The sequence below is a fragment of the Protopterus annectens genome, chromosome 6.part0 (assembly GCF_019279795.1).
Source record: "Protopterus annectens isolate FY-2018-M chromosome 6.part0, PAN1.0, whole genome shotgun sequence".
NCBI lineage: Eukaryota > Metazoa > Chordata > Ceratodontiformes > Protopteridae > Protopterus > Protopterus annectens.
In genome coordinates this window covers 1,860,868,684-1,860,886,213 of record NC_056737.1, presented here as the reverse complement: position 1 = coordinate 1,860,886,213, position 17,530 = coordinate 1,860,868,684, and positions in this window count along the sequence as shown.

Below are 17,530 nucleotides of genomic sequence, written 5' to 3'. Positions count from 1 at the left end.
ATCGCTACATACCTTCATTTGCATGCTACACTGCTGCACATGGGGTAATTAGCATACAGAGCTCAGGAGCTGTACGGGCGTAGCATACGCAGGTAGTGCACTTGGGAACAGCTCATACCTGGATCGCTCGGCGTACATATTTGGTGTTGGAATGCCGATGCTATGCCTGCACCTGGTGCAAGCTTCATGAATCCCGGGGAAACAGATTTTAAAGCTTTAACAGAATGATGCTTGCTTTCTAAGACTAAGAACTTGTGCAAGCAGTCATCTCTATTCTTTGTCAGTTTATCAGTAGGGTTGCCAGGTGTCCGGTTTTTGACCGGACTGTCCGGTTATCTGACAAATTGTCCGGTTAGAAATTTCAATCAAAACCGGACTTTTGGTTTTAAATTTTGCGGCGCTGATGTCATCACATGCATGGCTACCAGCCTGTCGGAATTGAGCTCAATGAGCTCACTTCCGGTAGTGCGAGCGGGAAGCAGAAGCCCAGCATGTAGTGCAAGTGGGAACTTAAGCAGAAGCCCAGCATTAACCAACTTTGGATTATTATGGATATTATTTCACTTTGGGGAATTCATCAGCTTGACTTACGGGAAGGCAGCAATTTCAGAAGCCAGCACAAAGGTAGGGTGTGTGAGATTGGGAATAATATTAGAAACCGCATTAACATCTTCTCAGTCCTGAATGGTATGACTGCCAGTGACTGCAGAATTGTTGCTTGTGAATGTGTGTGTTTCTTGTTGTGGTCTTGTGGAGGGTTAGAGAGGACAAGAGCAGAAGATGTGTTTTGTCACTAAAATAACATTTCGACTAGAGTCAGTGAATGGCACACTTTACAAGCAGGATTATTTCTTCTGCTATCTCCTTAACCGTTGCAGCATTTTCTCAGAATATACGGTGTCTGAGGGAAATTATTATTGTATTTTAGCATATGGGCTATAGTTCATTGGTATAATTCAGTAGTACTTAAGGACACTATTTTTCTTTACAGTTGCAACTGCATACTACTGAAATAAGTAAAAGTAATGAAAAGTATGCATGCCTGAGAAACGTGCATGTCGAAGTGCTGCACGCAATACTGTTCTGTATTAAGCCCATTTCTAGAGCATTTCTTCACTGGGGTGGGAATGCAGCTAATGGTCTTGTTTATTCAGCCCTGCTAAACAAAATTGACCTGAAATGGCATGTGTAGTGCTCGGTCGTATTGATTATGAGTCTCGAAAATCTGTACTGTTTTGCTGGAACTTAGAAATAAATTCGATGTTTTATTTGACTGTGATCATTTTGGTGATTATGCTTAAATACAGTTTCTGGAAGACTGTTCTGATTCATGTCTTCCTGTGTCCTGCTACACTTATGTATACACTTATGTATAATAGCACAGATGAAGTATTTGCTAGGGAGCAGCAAAACAAATTTTACCCTTTAAAGACACAGAGCAAATGGGTACATTCAATGTGCGATAAATATATGTACATTCTGAAGGCATTTCCAGAGATTCTTAATTGAAAATACTTTAGGGCTCAAATTACATAATGTGGTTTTCTGCATATTGAATGCATTTTTTTCCTGCTATAAAATTCACATTCTGATTATCCTTAAAATGTGAACATATTAATATAAAGTTCCTCAAGCACTTTGGTCAGACTCGCTGATGTGGGTAATAATTCGGCATTAGCAGTTTTCAATAGCTCCTGAGATATTCCACATATCCTCAGACAACCTGAAATCACACATTAGCACTTGTGTGTGTGTGTGTGTGTGTGTGTGTGTGTGGTGTGTGTGTGTGTATTAGGTGAATGGGTGTGTGCCCATGAGTACATTTTGTGTGTGTGTGTGTGTGTGTGTGTGTGTGTGTGTGTGTGTGTGTGTGTGTGTGTGTGTGTGTGTGTGTGTTGGGGGCTGTACATCTCCATACTCCCCTAAACTAACAAGGAAATCCTGCAATACTGGTTATTTTTTTTCTATTTGTAGAGTGGGTGTGGAAGTAGACTTTTATGATGGAAATGTTCTGAATTGTGCAGTTTTGTCATTATTGGTTCATGCATTTTGTTTCATTGCCTACAGTACAGTCTACTGGAAAATGTTCAAACAATAAATTCAGGAAGGTGTGTCAAAGAAAAGAGCACATGTATGTTTCTTGTTTTGTGTGCAAGGGGCCTATGATTTGCAAACAAACCAAAAGTAATCTTTATCCACCCGTGGCCATGCATTTTCTTTGGATGTGGTGTGGGTTTCAATGCTGTTTCAATGAATGTGAGTTTCAAGGGTAGAGAAGTTTTAATGCCATTGCCAAGTTTTTTCATTGTGAGACAGTCTTGCTTTGTTTACGACATGTCTGTCAGTGTTTGTGCATCGTTGTGCTTTAAAATGTAAAAAATAAAATCCAAATAATCATCGTAGAAGAGTAGTTTTAATGCTAAGTCTGTTTTCATTGTGAGACCGTATTGCTTTCTTTAGCAAATGTGTATCAGTGGGGTTTGTGCTATAAAATATGAAATAAATGTTTTAAATTAAAGCCAAATATCTGTAATCACTGTAGAAGTAAAGCAGAAGACAGTATGCACAGTGAGAGTTTTAAACAGTGTTTATGGCAACTGGGGAGAAATCAGCTGAAAGCAGGCATCTGGGAACAGAAAGAGGGTGTTCCCGTCAGCTGATGTCACAATGATGTCACAAAATGGGTGGGGCAATGATGGGAGAGGGGGTGGGAATGGGTGGAGTTATGGGTGATGCAAGGGGCGTGACCTTAGTCCAGTTTTAGCCACAAAGAAAGCTGGCAACCCTATTTATCAGTAGTGAGCAGTCTAATGTGTAAGGCCAGACAATGTTTTTTTTTCCCAGATGCAGGTATTTGCAGCTTCATAGTCCCTGTCTTGGGAATCTTAGCTAATGCCACATTCTAGTTAATAAAAGTTCAACTAGAAAAGAAAAAGCAGCAAATGCACTGTGTGCAAAATTCCGTCTCTGTGTCTTGGGAATTCACCTCTATTCAACGCTCATAACAGTCCACAACACCTTCAATGAAACCAAGTAGAAGGGAACAAAAGTTTATTGCAATGCCAACAAACAAAGAATGGTTAAGCGCTTTCACTTGAATAAAACAAGCTTCCTCAGAACACCATAGCTTGCATCACAGTTGTTTAAATAACATTTATGGCGCCAAAATTCAGTTTGAAATTTTAAAGCTATACACACATCCTTGACCATTGTTCTCTATTCATAAAATATTAAATAATATTCATGTTATTTCTAAAAGCAATGTTACATATAATATGTGTTGATAAAGTGAACAAGTTAAAAAGCTGTAAAAATGTTAACAAAAACATTTACATTTAGATCATATCAAAACATGTTTAAAAACATATAACAATGTACCTAATAGATAGTTCATTTTAAGACCAATAGTGGTTTGACAGATACAGTGTCATTTAAACCTGGTATAGTGGAAGCATCCATATATATTTGCCACCAAAATTCTTTATATAATAATAAATTATTAAAGTCACCCCCTCTGTTATTGGTGTGCACAGTGTCCACTATACCAAAATTAAAATAATGTTTGTCACTATATTGTTTAATATGTTTATACAAAGCATTTTTTTCATCCTTCCTTCTGATGCTATAAAGGTGAGAGTATATACGTTTATTGAAACTCCTTTGAGTCTTACCTATATAGAATCCTGAACATGTTCTACAGATAGCAATATACACCACCATTTTAGTTGTACAGTTGCCCCCACAGAATTGAATTCTAGTGTGTTTGTAATTATCCAATTTCACACTGTCTCCCTGAAATATAGTGTGACATTGTTTACATGCCCCACATTTTGCAGTTTTCATGTATTCTGTCTTCTTAATAAAGATACCCTTCTCTAAAATAGATTTTATGTTGGCCCCTACCTTATAAACAAACCTTGGGCATTCACCTAATGTGGGTGCTATATCTTGATCAGCAGATATTATATGCCAGTTGTTCATTAAAATCTTCTTAACTTTACCTGAATATATGCCAAATTCCAAAATGCAAGATTTACCAAAAATGCAAGTTTCAGACTTCATATCATGCAATATATCCACAGTCGAAACAATAGCTGTCCTATATTTTTCACCCAACAAAGGCTTGTACTGGTTACCCCATTTCCTCACAACATAATTACTTATATTTTCCATAACTCTAACGTCATAGCCTCTGTCCTTAAATAAGGATGTTATAAATTTCACCTCATCCAACATGTCCTCATACTGTGAGGTCATCCTAACTGCTCTAATAAGCTGACCCTTATATATATTTGTGAATTGTTTCTTCGGATGGTAGCTAGAATATTCCAAATAACTATTCGAAAAAGTGTTCTTTCTATAAATTTTGGATTTAAACTCATCCCCTGTTTTTGACACAAATGTGTCTAAATAAGCCACACCTTCGTGACTGCTAGAGGAGGAAAATTGTAAAAAATTACTCCTACTATTGATGTATTGTAAAAATAATGCCTGCTGTTGTTCTCCACCATCCCAAATCAAATATATGTCATCAAGGTATCTGACGTAATATTTTATGTGTGTCATAAAGTGACTATCTAAAATAGTCCTCTCTTCCCATTCAAGCATGACCAAGTTGGCGTATATGGGAGCACAAGCTGCTCCCATAGCTACGCCTTTGGTCTGCTTGTAATATTCTCCCTCAAATATAATGTAATTATGTTCGAGAACCAGGGACAACATATCCGTAAGAAGACAGATGGTGTCCCATTGGATATCTGTATGTTTTCTTATACTCGTAGCAAAAGCTGATAGACCATTTTCTTTTGGTATACAAGAAAATAAATCTATGACATCAATAGTCACAAATATCAGATCTGAACTGGATAGGTAAATAGGATACTGTTTCAGAAAATCCCATGAGTCCTTAGCTATATGTGGAATAGTGGCGTATATATGTTTCAAGTAGGTATCAATAACCTTACCTATATTAAACGTCTTAGACCTACTCCCTGATATAATGGGTCTAAAGGGCGGTTCATCTATATTCTTGTGAATTTTAGGAATACCCACTATAGAAGCTAATACAGGATGTTCAACCTTAATATAAGTATAGATGTCATTATTGATCCCGTTATCTAGTAAGTATTCTTCAATACATGTGTCTATTTTTCTATACCCTATGTTGATCTCATTCATGGACAACATAGAATAATTTCCAGAATTGTGTAGTATTTCATGTATCTTACAAGTGTATAAAAAACTATCATAAATGACTGCACCCCCCCCCCCCTTATCTGGTTTCATGATTCTGATGTTACCAGCACATCTTAATTCCTGTAGTACCCTGCTCTCTTCTTTTGTTAAATTGGAACTAATCTAATGTCCATCGATTGTGCAAGCAGTCATCTCTATTCTTTGTCAGTTTATCAGTAGTGAGCAGTCTAATGTGTAAGGCCAAACAATGTTTTTTTTTCCCAGATGCAGGTATTTGCAGCTTCATAGTCCCTGTCTTGGGAATCTTAGCTAATGCCACATTCTAGTTAATGCTATACAAATCACAGAATATCATGGTTAACATTAAACAAATCACATAATAAAGCAGCACTATATGACTACACCATACCTCTCAAACATGCAGAATTCCTCAGTAAATACTGTCTTTGAGGGTAAAATATTGGGGTGCCACAAATTACAGAGTGGCCCTTTTAATTTCTGAATTTTCTGTTTTTTTTTTCAAATTTTTTTTTACTCCCAACGTCATCACATGCAGGGTACAAAGACGTCAGGCTCTTCAGACTGCCCATCCATTTTACTTGCAGGGTCTGTGTTCATCTTTCTTCCCTCAGCTCTTCCTGGCTCCTCCTCCATCCAGGTAAAAAATGTATTTCAATTTCAATACATTAACGACAGAAGAAATTCTGTGGTGTGTGTGTGTGTGTGTGTGTGTGTGTGTGTGTGTGTGTGTGTGTGTGTGTGTGTGTGTGTGTGTGTGTGTGTGTGTGTGTGTATGTTACATTTACTCTTAACAGCCATTTACTGGCTGTTGGTGCTATGTGTATATATCCACTAGTGTTAGAGAAATTACATTTCAACTCCAGGTAAGCCATTAATGGCTGCTATGTGCCTATATGTGCTAGTGTTAGAGAAACGGAATTTCAACTCCAGTCTCCAGGTAAAAAATGTATTTCAATACATTAATGGCAGGAGAAAGTCTGTGGTGTGTCGTGTGTGTGCATTACATTTGCTCTTAACGGTTGGCAGGTTAACAGCTGTTATGCGCATATATGCACTAGTGTTAGAAAAACATCATTTTGACTTGCAGGCAGGAGTAACTCTGTGGTTCATGTGCATTAACAGTAGGAGAAACTTAATGGTGGTTAACAGGAGAAACGGCATTTCAACTTGCAGGCAGTATGGTTAACGGAAACTCTGTGGTGTGCATTACGTTTCTTCTTAATAACAGCTGCTATGCACTGTCATTACATTCATGCTCTGTTACATTTAGAGAAGTGGCATTTTAACTTCCAGGCAGTATGGTTAAGAGAAACTCTGTGGTGTGCATTACATTTCCTCTTAATAATGGCTGCTATCCACTTTCATTGCATTCAAGATCTGTTAAATTTAGAGAAGCGGCATTTCAACTTGCAGGCAGTATGGTTAACGGAAACTCTGTGGTGTGCATTACATTTCCTCTTAATGGCTGCTAAGCACTTTCATTACATTTGTGTTACATTTAGAGAAACAGCCTTGCAGGCAGGAGTAACTCTGTGGTGTGTGTGTGCATTAACAGCAGGAGTCAGGAGAAACTTAGAGAAAAGGCATTTCAACTTGCAGGCAGCATGGTTAATGGAAACTCTGTGGTGTGCATGTGCATTACATTTCCTTTTAACAGCTGATGCTGTTAAGTAGTATTTCTGAGACATGCCTATTTTAATGAAGAAAAGAAAAATTCTTTAAAAAATGTTAAAAACCTTGTATGCATTGGAATGAAATTGGAACTGGCTAGCAGTAGATCTAATAAACAGAGTTTGGATAATTGTTAGCATAAAAAGGCTCTGCATGACAAATTCCTCTTAAATGCAACCAGACTGAAATTTAGGAATTGCCATAATGTTTTAGTAAATAATAGTTTTTAATGCTGTTGTGCTGATTTCATTTAATAATGCTGTCTGCAACTATAATCTGCTACAAAGTGCCCTGCCATCTCTTGGAGTACTACTAAATAGTTTCCAGACTATCTTAGTTATCAGTTCTGTTTATTAAAACTTGAAATGTATGTGTAATAACAGTAAGATGAGAACTATTTTTTTTAAGTGAAGAGAGTTATACCTGTAGACCATCCAGTCATATTTTGTCCCTGGGATTCATAAAGCTCGGTGCAAGGACGGTTTTAGCCTTGCGCCAAACGTCCCCATTACAGATGGTGCAGCAGCGCCATATGAATATTTATGAAGGCGCGCAGCTGCACCCTCAACATGCACAGGAAATGTGTGCGAGCGCAGGGGGAGTGTTCAAGTGCTCTATGGAGGTGGAAACATACCCCCACAGTTGCACAAGATACTATGCTTACTATTAGAGCCTGCCTCTGATAGTAAGCAATTAATTCAGCATCCGTGGATACTGAAATGTATGTTAAGCATACAAGAGTATCCATGAACACTGAAATAAAGTCAAAGTAGTAAACACACAAGCATATAGTGGAATGTTGAGGCCTATCCCTAGAGCTTTCACAATTAGATTCCCCATGTTCCTATTTTACATTTGTATTGCTTCAATATCAAAAGTGTAAGTAAAGCACAGCATGTTTGCACATCGCTGCCCCCTGCTTAGCATAGCTTACACATCAAAATCAACCAAATAGAGAAAAACATGGAGAATTAATGTTAACATCAATAGTGTAATGGTTAGAGCATCCGCCTAACAAACAGGCATGCATGGTTCAAGGCCAACTAGAGCACATATCATTTTCCATGTGGAATGTCATTTTGCTGTATAACCTACATAATAACATATAAATGTGAACTGGAGTACCGCATGAAATGTTTAACTAATGTCATCTAAAGTGGTAGTGTCATAATGAATAAGGCACTAGTAAGCAGGTGTAAGCACAAATAAGCAGTAGAAAACATATAAGTACCAGTAAGCAAATCTGAGTCTCCTTGTGTGGGTGGAAGCAGTGCCCAGCATAGGAAATGTATATAATTATGTAGATGTATGTGCATGTGTATGTACAGATATATAATACGTATATATATATATATATATATATATATATATATATATATATATATATATATATATATATATGAAGAATGAACGTCGTAACAATAAAGCATACAAAAAGAATGAGAAGGGAATCAACAGCAACTCCTGTATTATTTAGTGCTGTCAGCGTATGTCATACCCAGCTGGGCAGGGGTGAGCAATACTACCAGTGGGAATAACATTGCCAATTGGCTAAGTCTACTTTATAAACAATCAGAGGGTAGTCCTTGGTGGGACTACCCAAAAATTGCTAGGATGGTTGGACCTCCGACCATTACACAAGAAAGGGCAGGTATGTTCAAGGACTAAATGGTGGGAGAGCCTGATAATACATGGGTTGGGACAAAATACGTGTAGGGCCCCTAACGCTGGGGAGAGGGCAATGTGTGGAAGTGTGTCATGGCTGTGATAGCAACTGGAAAATGGATGGTTTGCGTGCATGTCAAACTCAGGTGGGGTGGAGGAACTACGGGTATGAAATTATGGATCCAGGCGTGTCAGGGTTGGATGGCCTGGTTCTAATTGGCGCACTTTGTGGAGAAGGTCATCGAGTTCGTTATAAGTATATATGCATACACACATGCATATATCTATATGTAGACGTACATTCCCTGTAACACATTCATTCCTTTCACAGACATAAATAACATGAAAGTGCCCCTACAGACCTTGACAGTAGACATAATAATAGTATGTTCATAAGAGGGAAGGGTCAAAACTGCTAAAATGTAGAAGTGTGTACAATGCCCAAAGTCAGTGCTGTTCTCAAAAAATCAAATGTGAGGACTTTCTCACACATGAAATCATTCCTGTGATCTGCCTGCTATGGCAACACCAATCACTAAATCGATCCTAATTGTAAAATAATTTAGCCGAACCCGTACATTATTAGCTTTCAAGTGTAACGTGTGCGTTACCACATAGTCATACCTATTAATTTATTGTAGTGTCATGTTAACGGGAGTAACAATGTAATGAAGTATAGAGTCTAATCTTGAAATAAAGATGTTTGTCCCAGATGGGACAACCCAAAAATTGCGAATAGTGTCTTATTGGTCACTCATTTCATCAATGTTTGCAGACTAAAAGTTTGGGTTGTCTGAGGATACGTGGAGGGAATCAACCCATGGGATGAGTCTACAGGACTAGGGAGTGACCAACGTGTACTGGTGTGGATACACTGTGTATTCAACTGGAGAAAAGATGACTGCTGTGTTAGTGTAGTGTTGGGGTGGGTGTTTGGGGAACTAGGAGTCATGGGTATATGGGCATATATGCAAATGAAGCAACACAGCAATAGTGTAGTGGTTAGAGTATCCACCTAATGAACAGACATTCCCGTTCTGAATCCCACTGCAGCACATACCATTTACTATTGGTAATCTGTATATGAATATATTTCAACATCTGTCTGCTGTAAAACCTGCATCATAACAATTAAAAGTGAACTGGAGTGAAGTGTTAGTGACATAATGCATAAAGCACTAGTAAGCAGGTTTAAGCAGAAATAAGCACCAGTAAGCATGTTTAAGTGCATCTGCGCAGGGGTATGCATTGCCTTACATAGGGTTACCACGTGTCCCACTTTGCGAGGGACAGTCCTTCTTTGGGCAATTGTGTCCTGCAAAAATATTGTAAGAATGGCAACTGTCCTGAAATATTAGGGCAAAATCATTTCCTATATTTTATGTAATAGTTGCATAAAACAGTTATTCTATATCTGAAACACCTAAATGTTATATGCAACAGAATAAGCAACTTAAATGCTACAAGAATAAGCTTTCATTTAGGCAAAAAGTGAAGTGCTGTCCCTTGTACTGGCCGTGGGCATGTTTTGGCCTGCAAAATCTGATGTTTGTACCACAATTGTCCCACTTTGGCCATCTGAAAAGATGGCAACCCTAGCCTTATATACATATATATATATATATATATATATATATATATATATATATATATATATATATAGTTTATATATATATATATATATATATATATATATATATATATATATATATGTGTGTGTGTGTGTGTGTGTGTGCGTAGATATACACAGATATACAGCTATGATAGGAAACAGCACACAAGAATAACATATGTTCACAGGCTATGCCAATGGAAGTGAGGGGCCCAAGCAGGAAACATGTAACACGTAGCATGACCTTACCCCCCCAAGCCGGACAGAGGAAACATGCACACAAACCCATAAACAATGTAATTAGTCCACTGCTCCCCAGACCCCAGGCAGGATACAACTGGGGGGGGGTTCACAGTGCACCCATATAATCTAATCTTGGAACACAGACAGGAGCGTCCCATGCAGGATGCCCCAAAAATTGACATATAACAAAAAGAAGGTGATATGCCGACAATTTTGGCCGGGGTGTGTACATACCCAAAATACAAGGGTGGGAAAGCCTGATGACCCATGGGTCGAGACAACGTATGACATGGGTCCCGTGATGTGGAGAGTGGGCAGCGTGTAGTGGTTTGTTCAGATCCGACCAGCACCAAGACTAAGGATGAGTGCTGTAGAGGAGGTGCGGGTGGGGGAACTGTGGGTAGCTAGTTATGGGTCTAGGTGTGCAGGTGTTGGCTGATGTGGGTCTGTATGGACAACCTCAGGGAAGTAAGCAAAAGTGTTCATTGGGCAGAGGCATCACCCAACGAGCAGCCACACACACTACAAGTCCCACTGCAGCAAAGTGTAATTGACATGGCAAGGAACGGAATAACCAGATGTAGATGTATATATGTAGAGGTATGTGTGTGTATATCTACCCATAGCTACATGGAGATATACCTCTCCCTCTCCATAGTACAAATGTATACATACATAGCCAGAATACATATACATACCCACATATAGATATATACATATGCAGATACCCATACACCCATATGTTGTTAGATATATATAGACAGCAATATATAAATATATACATGTATGCACATATATACAGATATATCTGTATATAGTAATGTATATATATATATATATATATATATATATATATATATATATATATGTGTGTGTGTGTGTGTGTGTGTGTGTGTGTGTGTGTGTGTGTGTGTGTGTGTGTGTGTGTGTGTGTGTGTGTGTGTGTGTGTGTGTGTGTGTGTGTGTGCGTAAATATAATGTATATAGCTAGGATATGAGACAGCAGTTATGTATTACATATGTTCACAGGCTGTGCATATGGGGGTGAGGGGTCCAATCAACATACGTGTAACACGTAGCATCAGCCCACCAGCCCCCCGCAGCTAGACCGGTGAAACATACAGACACACAATAAAAGTAAACACACCACTGCTTCCCAGACCACAGGCAGGATACTACCAGTAGGAAAGGACCTGCCAGGTCTAATCTTGAAACAAAGATATCAATGTCCCTTGTGGGACACCCCAAAAATTACTGATCATTGGAGTCAGTTCCTGTCATGAGTCATCAAACAGGCTGTAGACATACACAGACCAGTAGGATGTGCAAGCCTGATAACCCATGGGTCGACAGAACGTATGACATGGGTCCTGACACGCGGAGAGTGGACAGTGTGTATTGGTGTGGTTAGACTCCACCTGCACCCACAGTAAGGATGAGTGCTGTAGAGGAGGAGCAAGTAGGGGAACTATGGGTATATAATTTTGGGCCTAGGCGTGCAGGTGTTGGCTGGCACAGTTGTATTAGGACCTCCCCGGAGATGTAAGTAATATTCCAAAATGGGCAGAGCTTACGCCTATACCTTTCAACCCCTAAGAGCAAATGGACAGGACATAAACCGCTGGGGGAGCAAAGAGGGACCATACCTCTCAACTGTCCGTGATTTTCAGGGACATCCCTGATTTTGACTCAAATTTTAACTCTGTCCCTCTTAATCCCTCCTAAAACTAGAGATTTTTGGAGGAACGATGGTGAGTTACACTTAATGAATAATGACAATAATTAAGTGTTATAAACTCCTTTTACTTAAGAAAATGTGTATTAATTCACATGCTCTGATTCTGTCAATGTTTCAAGTTAATAACACTAATATTTTAAAAGTGTCCCTGATTACCCCTGAGTGTTTCTTGACTTGTCCCTGATTCAGTTGAAATTCGTCCCCACTTGTTTGAGAGGTCTGATAGGGATGGAAAGCACATATTCCACTTACAACCTTAGAAAGCTGATAGAATTATAGGTATGCATTAGCATGACTCGGCTGAAGGATGTGGGGTCCTAAACCCAATTACTTGTCTGTATGTAATGGTGTCATTTCCCAGGTATTTGCCAGACAGATGCAGACTGAAAGAGGAACACACCAGCAGTATGAAGCAAACTCTGTCCAGGCTACGGATTCTGTACAGTCGACCAGCATGCTTACTCCTAATGGGCAGTCATTCCCGATATGGGTCCCACCGCAGCACAGTTCAGTTTAAATGGCTAGATACGGTATGACCATATGTGTCTTTGCATAACCCACTACACAACACCTACGAACACATGGTCACAACACCCCACTGTAGGCATGTAAGCCGATGTAATAGGCATCAGAAGGTATTATCGTAGTCCTCACCCCCACCCAGGGGTGTGATTGTCAGATGCAAACACCAAATGCAGTGCATTTGCAAGTGCAGGAGCAAGTGGGTGTAAGCCTGTTTGGGCACCAGTATGCGGGTATCACACTGGCGAACCAATGTAGAGGCTAACTGAGTGTAAGAAACTGTATCCGGAGGTTAGCATTGCTAAGTTCCGTCCAAAGCCACGCACACCCGCTCATAACTGCTTTAAAGTGCCTTAACCACTCTGTACCCAACAGCTCGTGTTCTGGCCAGCAACAAAATAGCCAGCCTCAGCAAGGCTAGAACTCTGGACCCTGTACATCACAGTCATAGTAGTAAACCACTACGCCATGATAGCAATACATAGAAAGGAGGTACCAGCAAACTAATCCTCACAAAAGGGAAATAAAATCAAATATGTGAACTGAATCTATGTACAGTGTAATGTGCTATAACCTGCCACAGACCATAAATATGTGAATTGGAGTACTGCAGTAAACACAGAGTTGAGGTGTCACTGTAATAAAGATATACAGTCCCCAGGACCCCATGCAGTGTATGTACACATGAATGACGGATACCAGACACATATATAACCTGTAATGAGTAAGACGTCATTGACAAAAGGCAAATATAATGCTAGATAAGCAATAAGCAATGCTAACCGCAGCACAGCCGAAGAAAGTAATTTTAAACAATGTGTAGGGAAGCCAATACAATATGCCCACAGGTACACCTCTTTAAGCAGTGCCAACCTGAACTAAGCAGGTGTGCCCATAGCTTAGCTTTTTCGAAACCGGCCAATTACGGAAAAGTGCAGGAATCCAGCCATACTTAAATAGAAGAGTTGGGAATATGACTCATAACTGGTTCTAGCATCCCCCTTCAAGCAGAATGGCTGGAGTGGGAGAAGGCACTGGCTTTAGAGCACAGCGCTGGGGCATCCAGGAGTCCAACTTCATGATATGGCTCCTGGTAAAGCACCATGACAGGAGACTACTGCAGGGCCGGTACCAGGGCTCGCAGTACAAAATGGAGGCCTGGGACAGTCTCGTCCGTGACCTCTCTAGTGCCACAAGTATACCCCGGACTGGTGAGCAGGTCAGGCACCACCATGCAGACCTGAAGCGGCGGAGGGGGGATGTCCTGGAACAGTGGATCCAGGAAACAAGGCAGATGCAGAATGCCCCAGAACTGAGTAAGTACTCCTTCCACTACATAGTTAATAATTGCTTAGCTTTTGTATACTATGGATAGGTATGGCTAAATATCACTGTACTTCTCTGACAGCTGCAGATGAGCGTGCTGCGAACCAGCAAGCCTATGATGCTAGGCTGCAAAGAATGCATCGTGAGGCAGGGTAGTAAATAGCCTGCATGTACTTTCATACAAAATAAATGTAAGAGCCTCAGAAAGTGTTGTACCAATATACAGAATTGTGTAATATGCTGCGAATAAAGGTGTAATCCCTGTATTGCTTCTGTTTACTCTGCAGTCATATGTTGTTGAACTGTTGCAGTTATTAAATAGTACTGTTGTAGTAAGCAGTGTTACCCACACTGTGGTATGCAGATACAATGTGCATGAAGTGCTGTATAACAATGTTGGAAGTGCAAACAGGTCAGTCATATTAGACAAAATGCATTGCAAAGCCTCACAACAATTGCCTGATAGCATAGTGTACAGTGATCTTAACTGTAATGCTTTTGTCACACACAACAGGGCTTTAGATCTCAGGAGCGCTAGTAAATTGTATGCATAATCATTCCACACAACTGCACACAGTTTGTTAGAATGTTCAGAGAGAAAGCTGTATGCATATTTATACTTAACAACTGTACAGATTTTGCTAGAATGCTCATATAGAGAGTGGTATGCATATTCATACCCCTCAACTGTTACAATCTTTATTTTATTTATTGATTTATTTATTTTACATTTGTTAACCAGGCTAGTCTAGATGGATATATTTCCATTTTCAGTAGAGGCCCGGGGAGAAAAGCTCCAGCAAAATAAAAAAAAAATAAAAATGTTGTTACATGGTAAATAAAAGGATTTTAAAAAGTACAGCAAGTAATAATAACATACTGAAGATATTTACACTTGAAAAAGCGACAATAAAAAAATGTAGCACAGTACGATTCATAAGGAATTTTATACATCAAAAGTAGAAAGATTTCAGCAGTATGTCGATTAGAGTTTAAACAGTAACAGCCTTGCTTGCATGAATTAGCTTTAAAATGTTAGTAAGTTTAATTGGAAGAGGAATCTACCCAGTATGTCCTGATAAATAGCCTACATCACTTTCCTTTTGCCCTGTTCCCCTGACAAATTAGTGTGATGATCCAAGAAATGTAGGCAGCTGTTAATGACATATAACTGATAGTCAGAGAATGTACATTCAAATATACCTGTCATCCCAGCATCTCACCCAAAGTGTATGAGAGCAGTCTCAAAACATGTTACATTTACACCTGCATCTTGTCAAGCCTGTACGTAAGACACAGGTCCCGTACATACTACTCTACAAACATACCATTGAACAATATAACGCCAGTGTGTAGTGTAATAATACATGTAAGGGATAGACCACTTCAGTGACTATGAATGCTGTGAAAACTACAAGGATTTATTAGTTGTTAATTGAACTCTCTCTCTCTCTCACCCCTACCATATGTGCAAAAATAACCGATTTACACAACTCATTTGGTATGTCTACACTCCTAACCTTTGTTGGGACATACGTCCTATTGTTTTATAAATATTCACATCTGTTTCTATGCATGTGCCATGTTAAAATACTTCCATATTGGTGGACTGTTGCCATCAGTGAAACTTGCATGTTGTTGTAATGGCCACTTCTTCTTCTTCTTTTCTGCTTTTACCGGTGAGGGGTCGCCACAGCGGATCACCTGTCCGCTCATGAGTGGCAGTGGAGTTTTATTATATACCCATATATGCATGTGTTCCACCTGCTCTGCAACTATTTGTATCTGGTGCCCTGGGTAATGGGAATACCTATGCATGCTGTTATAACTAATCATGATTGCTGTTGACTATTACTAACCATATCTGCCTTAAACATGCGACAACATAGCTCGTATGGGAAGGCTAGTCCGAGCAGACCCACCTGTCCCACCTCAGCTGACCATGGCACTGGGCACTAGCATATCTGGGGCCCAGCCTGGGACCTCCTTGCCCATTGACCCTGCACCACCTTTGGGTGGAACCACCGCAGGGGATGGGGCTTGACCCCCCAAGAGCGGGAGCGGACAGGAACCTGTCATCCATGGTACAGTCTGGGACGTGGTGTGTAGGGAGCTCGACAGGGAGATTTGAGACCACCTACACCAGCTTGTGGGCCGAGTGGCACAAATAGAGGGTGAGCCTGCCCCTCCTACACAGCCCCCAGCACAGCCAACTTCTGGGCTGTGAAGGTGCAGTGGTGACTGCCCATGGGTCTGGACCTCAGTCCCACTGTATCCATTTGTGGACTCATAGGCTTGCAACTTCCAAACACCCCTCTCCGTTCAAGATGTTCCCCCACACATTTGTCATATACCTCCCTTGTATGTGTCTTGTTTGTCTTGTCTGTAATCCTAAGTAGATATCCGAACCCAGTACCTGGTAGCTCGAACAGTGCGAAGGAAAAATAAAAGAATAATATAGATGAATCTCCACCAACTGAAATGTGTAAAACACGATTTAATCCATTCTGCTCAACAAACAGTAATACAAGGACACAGGTTTAGAATATTTTTGTAATAGTATGAGAAAGTATTCAGGGCTCACTTGGGATAAAACTAAACTTAATATGAGCATGATGGAACTCATTTTGGATCATAATTACATCGAATTTCAAGGAGAAATGTTTAGACAAACCAAGGGCGTGGCTATGGGTGCATCTTGTGCACCCATATTTGCCAACTTAGTGATGTTAGAATGGGAGGATCAGTTCATATTCCCCAGTGAATATTATAAACACATGCTATTATACACACGATTCTTGGATGATATATTCATTGTATGGAAAGGAGAAACGGATAGTATTTCAGCCTTTATTAACTATATCAACAATACAACGGAATTTTTGAGATTTACATATTCAGTGGAAAAATGTGGTATAGCATACTTAGACACATATATTAGTACCAATGAAGATGGTTATGTGTCAAAATTGTATTGGAAGCCCACTTTCTCCAATGATTACATACAATATGGGAGTTGCCATCCTCCACATACTTTTAAGAATGTGGTCAAAGGTCAATGTGTGAGGGCTGCACGGATGTCTTCTACAAGAGAAATCATGACACACGAGTTAGATTTTATTCAAAAATTATTTATGGAAAGAGGTTATCCAACCAATATGCTTGAAGATGTAGTTAATTATGTTAGATCCCAATGGGGTACAAAATATACTTCTTTATTAGGGAAAGAAGACATTCACATCAAGACCAATAAAGTGTTCAACAGACGAGTGTGTGTCATAATGTTCAATCCATATACTAACATAGTTAAGGAAATATTACGTAGACATTGGTCTATTTTCACTAATGATGAGGAAGTAAGACAAACAGTAGGGAGCACTCCTAGCATAGTATTAAAAACAGGATACAATTTAAAGAGATTAATAGAAAGAAGTGATAATATGAATAAAGAGAAACATTGTAAGACAAAAGGAACAAAAAAATGTGGTACATGTAGACAGTGTCAATACATTAATGCTGAATACAGTATCAAATTG